General features: G+C 46.6%; 1 protein-coding gene across 7 annotated transcripts in view; it reads left to right on the top strand.

Annotated features, from left to right (window-relative positions):
* EBF3 (EBF transcription factor 3) overlaps positions 1 to 9,143 on the top strand; it is a 117,517-nt gene that overhangs the window by 7,238 nt on the left and 101,136 nt on the right. The gene's annotated exons all lie outside the window — the stretch shown is intronic.

The following is a 9,143-nucleotide window of genomic DNA, read 5'->3' as shown; positions in this document are numbered from 1 at the left end:
TGAAACTGGTACCCAAGTTGAATAGATGTGAGATGTGTACATATGACACCAGGTTTGTGAAGCAGAGGCTCAGACTGTTTTGAAGAGGGGTTGAATTTCAGCAGCTTTCATTACAAAGTTATCTTTTGATCATGAACTTTGCTGTCCAGTGTCTGAAAAATTAAACCCGGAAAACTCTATGAGTTAAGCCTAAAGAAATATGCGCCACCAGTGGAGAGCAATGCTAATGTTTAACTAGCTGGAATAGCTGTTTGCTTAGCGGAGAATGTTCGGTATCTGACAGAAGGGACAGCTCTCTTATTAGTAATCAAATAGGGTTGACCAGTTGTGGCCGTCACTCAGGCAATTGAGAACAAGTTCAACACTGTATAGGACTCGAACTACAAAAATCAATATAATTATATTTGTTTTCAGTGTTGTGGCTATGGAAATTATATGGCCTTGGAGTGTTGTAACTGAATTTATTTTATTTTTTTGAATGACAAAAAGCATTTGAGCAGCTACGGGAATCTCGTCTGAGTATAAGATGGTTGAAAAGGCAGTGCGTGTGTTCTCGAAGTGCAGGATTGTAAAGTGTTTCGTCTTTTGAGTTTTCCTCAATTTGCGCCGATTATAAATTATGAAAAGATGACTTGTTTTCAGCTCGTGAGGGTTTCGGCGTGGTGTGGTGATGAAGCAGCCGTGTTGACTGAACTCACAGTTTGGATGCTGTGTGTTTACTGCAAATTCACTCTTGGTTTATGCGACGTCCAATCATTTATTGACTGTTGATACTGAATGACTCTTGATACTGTTTTTATCACATGATGGAAACAACTTCCTTAGATATGCAGAAATGTTCTCTTCGATTCTTATCTGAATAAATGCTATCTTATATTTGGTTAATTAAACTGTGTGCAGAGATTACTGATACCTCTCTAACCTAAGAGGAGTATGTGATCATTTGATATTCTGGAAGCATGAGAGGAGGCTAAAAAATGTAAAAACATTTGGCTAATGGGTTTACCAAGTTTATTTGAATAAGGAGGATTGCAGCTCCATTTACACCAGGCATAAATGCTTTGGAGGTCTTAATTATTGATGAAAAATCTGCTCTGCTTCTAAATTCCAAGATATGACAATTTTATAGGAATTTTAATCACCTTCCATGGTAGGGATTTTAAGGTAAGGATAGTTTTATGTAATGACAAATAGAATGTACATTTTTAGCATTCTTAAGAGAGCTGTCACTCATCCTGACAAATACTGTTTGCATTTTGTTGCTTGATGTAAATCTTTGTGAAATGATTGTAGTATTGGCACACTCTCCACTTTAAGGCGTATTTCTAGGGGGCAGAAAACGAAGAGTTTAGTGTTCACTAGGGCAAGTTGTGTTAATCAGAGAAAGAAAGATGCCAATAGGAGGGAAACATCGTCAGAGTGATGTAGTCTTTTGCAACTGAGATGCCTTTCAGTTTCATAATGATAATCATTTCTGTGGCGTGTGTGTCGCCTCCTGAAATTAGTTGCTCATGTTGAGTTTCTAGCCGGGGCTTCCTCCTGAGTATTGCAGAATAAAATACCCCATCAGGTTGGTGAGTCAGTCTACAGGTCCCCGTCAGCAATGTCATCACTTGGTTAGTTGGCTTAAAAAAGAATTATATACAATGTGCTTTGCCGGCTCCTCGTGGCCTTTGGATACATTTAGCAGGTTCTGACCAGATAAGGCATATTTGTCCTGAGGATATAAACCAATAATTCCAACCTGAATTGAGATCAATGGGCCCACATTCGTTCTAACCCACACCGAGCCTCTTCCGGCTCGTTGAGACTGCTTGTCTGCGTTATGAGAGCAGAGAATGGGCTTCGCGCTCTTGCAGGGAAATCACGTTCTATAGACTCTGATGCCTTAAGTCAATTAATTACACAATTCAGTTTAGTTATCTTTTTTAGAAGCATTAAATCCTCACAAGCAGCATGGAAGACCTCTCTGTAAAAAAGAGGGGCGGGTGGGAATGAGGATATTTTACATTGCAAAACCCTTATAATTTATGGTGAAGGTTTCACTTATGTTAACTGTTTTTTCCTCGTAAAACAGTGCTTTTTTTTTTTTTTATAGCTTCACAAATATAATTATATGGGGGGGTGTATTTAAAACAACGTAATGACTGATAGGGTAAAGGCGAAACATAGCATTGTAAAGTCAAAACAAGAGATGCTGCAGAAGCAGCAGCTGTGGTGGATGGTGGTGAGGGGCAGAGAGCCAGATGCAGGGAGGGAAAGGCACATGTGTGTGTGTGTATGTGTGTGTGTGCGTGTGTGTGCGTGTGCACTTGCACATCCATGCACACAGCCTCACACGTGTATATGCATGTGTGTACACCCATGCACACACCTACATATGTGTATATATGTGTGTGTATGTGCACACACCCATGCACGCATACCCGCACTTCTGGATGTACCCCTGTGTGTATGTGCACGTATCTATACACACATATTTTTTTTTAGGGTATTGCTGAAAAGGGTGGGAGTATCATTTTCCTCATGGAATAATGTTTTCTGGGAAAACACAAAAGCAGATGGTCTTCATTAGGAACACCCATTGTCCGCAGATCCCAACTATGAGCAGATAAATCTCTCCTGTTTCAGCCGTACATTCCAAGGCCTGTGAATGATTACAGGATGTTGGTGTAGCTGCTAAACCAGAACCACGCTCTGCCTCTCGCCCTCCTCCCATGCCACCCCGGTGTCTCCTGGACCCTCTGCGAGCGCCGGGGAGGGTCCACGCGGCCACCTCCCCTCCCGGGCCGGGCCACACTGGACCAGAGGTGCAGGGTCCAGCTGTTGCCAGGTGGAGAGGCCGGTCAGGGGGGCGGCGGGGGCGCGGGTCACACACCGTGTGCTCGCTCGGCGGGGCGGGTCCAGATGGTGTCGTCTCCGGCGCCCCGCTCGCTGGCATCTCTGCGGCGGGCAGTGCCCCCTCCCCGGTAAATCTGGCATGGGCCTATGGAGTTTGCGAGACTTATCATTCCAAGTCTGTCCTACTTTCCTGTCTGGAAGCCAGACATCTGTTTATCCCATTTTCTTTCATACAGAGTTTGGAATAGCTTTAGTTTGAAAGGGGTGGGGGGAGTTTTGTCATATTTAACAGCTGTTACAAAATTTCAACCCTGTGGGCTCTGAAAATACTTTTCAGCTGACCTCAGATTTTTTTTATACATAATTGACACTGGGCTGTAGAGAAATATTATTGACTTAACCTCTCATTGTCTGCGATTTCACATGGTCTTTCGTCAGATGCGCTAACTGGCCGCGCGTTCAACTCCCCCCACTGTCCAGCAGCCCTCCAGAGCCTGCCTTTGATTCATTTACAAGTTTTAAGTTTACACCTTTAAAGGGATGGCAGAACGGTAGCTGAAGACCCGATTGGAGGTTTTCTTTCTTTCTCTCTCTCTCCCTCTTTTTTCTTAGGCAACAGTGTTTCCTTTCACTTCCTGTCACAAAGGTCAAAGAGAGCCGACCTCTGCTGGCAGCCGGTCCTCGCTGAATTATTCATGGCATTGACTTTTTGTCAGCACACACAGTTGTGCTCTGGGACATTTTATTCATTTACCTCATTTAAAGCGCCTTCCTGCACCTGTTCAAGTATTAATATCATGTAATTTGGGCCTAATGCCGATTTTCCTGAGCACTCATTATATTTTTTATTAGCTATATTTCCAAACGATTATGTATGATTATTACCAAGCCTTACAAACAGCACCGGGTTATTCCCTAGCCCCTTACATCTTCTTGTCAGGTTGTTTTCAGAAGCGGGGAGGATAAACATTTGACCAGTCCCAATGTTTTTATTCCTTCTCCATCTCCAAGCAGAGAACTTAAGGCTCCCTCCCTCATGGCTTTGCGCGAGCGTGATTAAATCCAACTCTGAGGGAACTGTACAAATGCCAACATTTATAAGGTCAACGCTTTTGTTAAAAACGCTATGTAAATGAGGGTCTGCAAAAAGGGACATTAAATAAAATTAAATTCATTGTCTTCTTTAATGTCATTTACATTTTGGCTAAGCCCCGGCCTGTCAAGGAGGATTTTAAAAATAATTTTAATTACACATCATTTAGGGATCCAAGGTTTTCTATGCAATAGCATTTGGATAACCTGCAAAACGGAGACTGTTTATTAACTTCTTAAACGGCAACTTGTCATTTCATCTCCATAAGGCAATGAAAACAGTGTAGTTTGGTGTTAATTTCTCCTTCTCGGTTTTCTGAAGGATGTGAATATAATTATCAGCCGGCAGTCCTGGGATCCCCGAGTCCTTCTCTGGGTCTTGGCTGTGTGTTTTGAGACGCTCTTTGGTCCAGGATCTGTTTTAATACATTGGAGCTTCAGCGAAGGAAAAATATTGGCTAGAAATTTGGCAAGGTGAAAACACACTTTGGATGAGCGGACGTGGCTGCAAAGAATCTGATTTTGCCTGGCACCGGCCCCATTTGGCTTCTCGGTGCTCAGGTGTGAATGGCTGTTTTATTCCCTGGCACGCTAGTGGGGAGAGGCAAAAAGTTCAGCGTGCTCATTCAGCCTTTAAACATTTTTTTTTCCCCATAAACTTCTGAAAATAAACAGAAAAGGAAGAGCCGCATTATTGAGCCACAATGACATGCTTTCATTTCAACGGGGAGACACCAGGAACAGTCCCCACTTTGTATGTTTTCTCCCTGGAAGCCCGGAGATTAGAGAGTTGACATCACACACACTAGGTCTGAGGCTGCCTGCCACCGTATGCCAGCGTGCAGTCGCCGGCCACGGCCAGGCAGCCACCGCCAGGCCCAGCGCCTGCATCTCTGGTCGAGGCCCAGGAGGCCTGCAGAGATTTATGGCCGCCTGGCTTGGCTGAGGACTCCACAGCCAGGCCCGTCGAAGGCCGGGTTTTTTAAAACCAGCCACACACCCATCATGACTTCCGCAGCACTCTGAAACAGCCCTGATGCTCGTCTGCCTGTGCAGGGAGAAGCTGCCTGCCGGAGCTGGTAGGAAGATACAGGGGGTGAGGGGAGGGGCCGGCCCAGGGCTGTCAGAAGCTATAGTCCAGGAGGTATGTTGACGCAAGCCATCCCGCGCCTCTGTGGCAGGCTTATCAGGTGAAAAGCAAAGATATCGCCAGTGCCTGTAATTGTGTTAGGATGGTTTGGATGAATTGGATTACCTTATGGAAAGCCGTCCAAACTCCGGGTTCTGTTACGCATGCTTACAGGAAGCAAATAATTACTCTCTGTGCACCAGAAGATAATTGGGGCTGGCCAGAAGCCTTCTCGTGCCATGAAGAAAGGGGAGAGGCTGGCCTTGTCAGAGCGTTTAGGGGCGCCCCAGGGAGGACGGGGACCCTGGCCGCAGAGAGGCGGTGCCGGTGGATGAGGCGACTTTCGGTTACCTTTTTCAAAGATGGTGAATAATTGATCAGAATTCAAACTCATGGTGGCAACGGGAGGCACGTTGCAGGAGATAAAAATCCCCAGCTCTAATGATGGAAATTGTCGTTGCAGACAGGAAGTGATTGACAAGTCGGGGTACAGGAAGTGAAAACTCAAGGAGCTTAACCTGTACTTGGCAAAGCTTCTGGAGCTTACACTTGGAGAAAATGAAAACCATTCACTCCGTCACCGCGCCGGCACACAAGCGCCTCTTGTTTGTTTATCTTCAGAGCAAATCTCCCAAAAATGTTTGTGGTCAAAACTCTATATAATGAGACATTATGCTGGTATTATTAATGCTTTCAAATAAAAATATGGCTATAATTTAGAAAAATAAGCGGAGGAATTTTATGTGTTATGGGTTTTCTCGGTCGTATTTTATAAGCTCCTCAGACTTGGGGGTAACTAGCGTTCATTAGATTGTAGAAGCCGGAGAGGACTGTTTGCAGAACTGTTGATTCAGAGAAGTCAGTAGTATCTGTCAACTTAATACATGGTGTGGGTTTGCAAACAATTCGGTGCAGAGGCCTGGATGCGGCTGCGGGGGTGGTGCAGGTAATAGGGCCGTTCTTTCATATTTTGCTTGTTTTTGAATCGCTCATTTCCCCTTCCCTTTAAAAACAAAAACAAATGAAAAATATCCCTCTGTAATGCCTTCGCTGGAAGTTGCTGGGCTAGAAAATGCTCAAAATGCACGCGGGGCCGGGGTGCCAGGGTGGATGGCCGGCACCCTCAGAACAGCGGAGGGGGGGGCGCGCCTGGCTTTCCCAGTAATTCACGAGGAAATGAGTTTAACATGTGCGGAAAGGCAGGGGCTCCAGGGGTGGTGGTGTAGGACCCGGAGCCCAGGCCCCGCTGGCGGAAGGAGTCGGCTCCAGACAGTCTCTGCTGCGCGCGGGCCGAGCGGCTCGCACATCTGGGGAGGGGCCCGCGCTGCCCGCGGCCGCGCCCCCGCCCCGCCCCGCCCCGCCCCGCCCCGCCCCCTCCCTCGTCGCCTGGGTTTTCTGCCCCTTGCTTCGCTCTCAGCAGAAAGCAGTTGAGGGCAGGGTGCCATGTTAAAGAAGCCAGACAAAAACTTGGGCAGTGATTAAGGCCCTGAAAAACGTTTGCCCTTGTGATGACGGATTCCCCAAGCTGGGGGAGGGAAGCCGACCTGGACCGTCCAAGCCTGCCATGCCAGGACAGGGTTGCAACAGCAGCTCAAAACCACTGCCAACTCACCCTTGCTGGGAGTTCTTCTGAAAGCAGCTTTCGCAGAAGTGACCAGTCTGGGTGGGATGGAGGGGCCACCTGAGGGTGACTGACATCTGTGGGGCACACGTGTGGGATTCGATGATGGGCAGGGTGGGCAGCCAGGCCACCCTAACTCTGGGCTGAGACAGGGCCCGGGCAGAAAGACCCTGGGTGGGGGGGGCGGGGACCCCCCTTTTCATTTTCTATAACATCCCACAAAAGCCCCTTGACCCAGGGGAGGGGTCAGGGGTGCAGTCCCATTGAGGAATGGGGGTTCCTCTTTAAGGGTCCCCAAAGTTTTCCGAGATTCTCAGCGTCAGGGGCTGTGGTCAGGAGGTGCCCACTTGCTGTTCTGGCAGGTTCATGCAGATGTGCCTTCCAAGGTGTCCTGGCTCAGAGCCGCGTGTCCAGCTCTGCAGAATGACCTCCCATGGCCAGGCAGAAAGCCGGGGAGACCCAGGCCGGTGCCAGGAAGTGGGTGGCCGTTGGGCAGGACACTGAAGCCACACCTGCCCCAGGGATGGTCCAGGCCAAGCTAACCTTTCTTCCTCTGCACTTGATTGTAGATTCCCAAGTGCTTTGACAATATTTTTAGAAGAACTTAATAGACTTTATTTTTTAGAGCAGCTTTAGATTTGCAGAAACATGGGCAGAAATTAGACCCCCGTATTAACAACCCCCTTTCCCTCTTGGTGCCGTCTTGTCTTAGGTGCACGGATACAGTGGGTGAGCCTGTGTGGATGCGTTGTGACTAAGTCCGTAGTTTACATTAGGGTTTACTCCGGGTGTTGTATGTCCTATGAATTTTGACAGACGCATGGTGATGTGTATCTGCCATTGCAGTGTCCTGCAGAATCATTTCTTTCCTTGCCCTAAAGATCCTCCGTCCTGGCTGTTTTTCCCTCCCTACCCTACCCTCCCAGCAACCTCTGATCTTTTTACTGTCTCCATAGTTCTGCCTTTTCCAGAAAGTCATACTTTCCAGCTGTAGGTTGGAATCCTACAAGCATGCTGCCTTTTCAGACTGCCTTCTTTCACTCAGGAATATACATTTAACTTTCCTCCATTTGTTTTTGTGACCCCATAGTCACTGCAATACTTTATGAATTCCCCCTTTTTCTTCTTCTTAAAGGTTTCTGGACATTATTTTTCCTTTCACTTGCTGTCTTGGCGTTTTTGGGGTAAACTCCTGAGCCTATGGCAGCACATAGGGTTTTGATGTTTGGATGTTGTACATGGGGTTCTTGTCACTTCGGAAGCTTGCATGTCCCATCCTGTGTTTAAATGAAATAGTTGACTCCTTTTTCCAAAGAAATGACAACATTTCTGCTTTTCACCAAATATTTATTAACGTGACATGACTCAATTGTGCTTATTTTCAAAGTGATTTTTCCCCCTTAAATAATATTTTTTTGAACATTTAAATCACACAGGCCATAAAAGGAGAATGATTAAATTATTGGGAAGGCAATTGTGCTACACTGTGGCATAAAAAGCAGAATGAATTCAGCCCTGAGTGTAGTTGTTGGCTTTTTTGGTTTAATAAATTAAACTACAAATTTTCCTAATTGCCAAACAAAATGTTAGGCCGGCTTTAGCCATTGCTGACAGTAAAACACAACATAAAACCTGCTGAGAGTTATATGTGGTATTTAATACGAGACAGAGTAATGCAGGGGTTTTTATGGTTAAGTATGAGTTCACACCCACAGCATTTGTTTCGCATTAGGAAGGGTTTGTAAATCAGATCAGTGCGCGGGGATGGGGTGGTCCCGGCAGCCTCCCCGTGTCTCCTTCCTGGGATTTGGTGATTGGAAATGCTGCCAAAGGGAGCTCCCCGTCCATTTCCATTTTCTCAATGAAGCGATTCGTCCTCTGACATGAGGAAGATTGGGTCAGGAAATAAGTGGGGGATTGGATCAGACGTGCAACTCATCCCTACCGTCCGAGGTCGTGGGCCGGATCTGGCCACCGGGCAACAGCCATCAGTTACTGAGATGCGGGCTGCCCATTGGTCCTTGGCCAGCGGGGGCCCCAGGGAAAGGTGGGAAGGATCTGGGGAAGTGCTTTCAGGGGAGAAAAATGGCAATAACTATCATTTATTAAATTTGACAAGCGGCTTCTAAATATAACAGCCCTTTCCCCAAAGATCATTCCTTTGAACAAATAAATGAGTTATGCAAGTTAATAAACGGCGAGGACTCCCATCCAGAGGTATGCCTTTGTGTAACTCAAAAAGAGCCCCTGTTCTCTTGACTCGCGCTGCCCCAGCGAACGACCGATTCTCCGCGTCTTCTGCTGGTCACCCAAGCTTTTGTGCTGGACTCGCCACTCTCATGGAGCCTGTGGCAGGCCACTGACAATCTAAGAAAAGCTTTAGAGTAAAAATAAACTTGCCCTGGTTCTGAATAGTAAGTATGACACAAGAGATTGGCTTTATAGTTTTAAAAGGACCTG

The sequence above is a fragment of the Dama dama genome, chromosome 15 (assembly GCF_033118175.1).
Source record: "Dama dama isolate Ldn47 chromosome 15, ASM3311817v1, whole genome shotgun sequence".
Taxonomy (NCBI): Eukaryota; Metazoa; Chordata; class Mammalia; order Artiodactyla; family Cervidae; genus Dama; species Dama dama.
The sequence above is the reverse complement of the archived record's forward strand: the minus strand, read 5'-3'. Positions and strand labels throughout refer to the sequence as shown.